At 39.4% G+C, this 1,979-nt stretch overlaps 1 long non-coding RNA gene across 1 annotated transcript; it reads right to left on the bottom strand.

Annotated features, from left to right (window-relative positions):
- Window positions 1-511: 511 nt before the first annotated feature.
- On the bottom strand, window positions 512-840 carry LOC106086224 (uncharacterized). Its single transcript, XR_001221099.2, has 2 exons — window positions 764-840; window positions 512-701 (listed from the first exon to the last, which is right to left on the bottom strand). It is a non-coding gene; the product is annotated as an uncharacterized LOC106086224 (long non-coding RNA).
- Between the last annotated feature and the right edge of the window lie 1,139 nt (window positions 841-1,979).

Below are 1,979 nucleotides of genomic sequence, written 5' to 3'. Positions count from 1 at the left end.
TTTTCAAGTAAATGATAAGCATCACAACCCCTTCCACCTCTTTACAATTCCTTAATCCTACCTTACTCCTGTCTGACTATTTAAATTTTCACAAAGTCTTCACTTCCAAAAAAACCTCTTAAGCAATTAATCTTTGAGACTTGCCTTGCAGGCGTTACCAAAAAAAAATTTCTTCATTTCCCTATACGACGGAAACTGAAATAGGTAGGACGTCGAGAAGAAGACATCTTTGTCGCAATGGTAGCCGCCATAAGTCGTCAACGTCATTTTGAATAATTTAAGTTGATTAAGGCATAAAATTGGAAATGGGGCCATCCAGCCATATTCGTAGTCATACAATGTCACCGTCACAACGCCTCCCCTCCCAGGTTGAGAAACTCAGAAGCCGCTTGGCGTTCGTTCACCCAATCCTATGATGCGTGCCACAGGAGACATTTGATGTCGCAGCTACACCGCACTGCCAAGCAGTCATCAATACTCCAACGAAAGACGAACAGAACAGCGAACAGAATGTCATTTGAATATTTATTAAGTCAAATTTCTAATCAACGTAAAATTCTAACGTCATAGATACAACCCCGCGCGCGAAACCATAACCACAAGTCCATTTGTCCTTACTCTGTCTCTTCCGACTTCTTCCTTACTGACTTTCCGGCATCACCTACATGTCTCCACTGTGGGGACATCACGCACAACAACTTCTAATTAAGTTTAAGGTGTAATAAGTCATCTTACTTTGGCTCGGGATATGATGAAATAATACCTCGTATCATCTTCATGAAATTCGAGAACTGTGCATCATGTCCTTAGTTTATTCTTGGTATTGTGCCTTTGTCGGTGTGTGCGTGTTTGTGTGTGTGAGCTATGGGTTTTCTTTGCTAGAAAAGGCAAAGAATTTTTGGTGATAAACTGTAAATTTAACCAAATTAAATGAAAGGAAATATTTTTATGTTATATTTAAAATACCATTCTTCCCCATTTGGTTAATGAACTAATTTTACCCAAAATGTCAAGCTAAGTTACGGAAACATAAAAGGAAACACTCATACTGTTTTTGAAAGGCAAGAAGGCGGGGGTGAAATATATAACAACCATTTTAGTTGTACATGCGAGATATGACAGTTTATGGTTAAGGAGGATGGTATAGAAAGGGGAGGAAATAAAAAAAAGTCTATAAAGAAAACAATTTTGGCAAAACTGAATATGAATACCTAAAAAATGTCGCCGCAATTTGCACAAAGAAAGTTAAAAATTTTTAGATAAAAATTATTATAATTATTGAAATTAAAAAAAAAAGATCTTGTTCTTCATCCTTTTTAACAAACTTTGTAAAAAATGAAACTTTTATTAAAATTGGTGACCGGTCATAACTCCCAGGGGACAAGACGTCCAAAACATTGCAAATTGCTAATTTTGCCCATGAACATACCACTAAGGAACAGGGGCAAACTTCTCACATATCAATGAGTGCAGTCCGATTCAAGTTTAAGCTCAATGATAAGGGCCTCCTTTTTATATCCGAGTCCGAACGGCGTTCCGCAGTGCGACACCTCTTTGGAGAGAAGTTTTACATGGCATAGTACCTCGCAAATGTTGCCAGCATTAGGAGGGGAAAACCACCGCTGAAAATTTTTTTCTGATGGTCACGCCAGGATTCGAACCCAGGCTTTCAGCGTCATAGGTGGACGGTGGCCGTCCAAAACATGTTTGGGCCTTTTGTCCTACCTTTAAGCGGTCATAATGCCCTGTCACAAATTTCGGCGAAATCGTACAATAAATGCGCCTCTTGTGGGCCAAAGATCGGTATATATGGTAGCTATATCCAAATCTGGACCGGCCATTGCAGAAAGATATCACTTTAACTAATTTTGGCGAAATCGGACTATAACTGCGCCTTTTAAGGGCCCAAGACCTTATATGGTGGGATCGGTCCATATGGCAGCTATCTTCAAATCTGGACCGATGTAGGCCATAATGCA

The sequence above is a fragment of the Stomoxys calcitrans genome, chromosome 4, assembly GCF_963082655.1.
Source record: "Stomoxys calcitrans chromosome 4, idStoCalc2.1, whole genome shotgun sequence".
Lineage (NCBI taxonomy): Eukaryota > Metazoa > Arthropoda > Insecta > Diptera > Muscidae > Stomoxys > Stomoxys calcitrans.
Note: the sequence above shows the minus strand (reverse complement) of the source record. Positions and strands in the feature narration are given on the sequence as shown.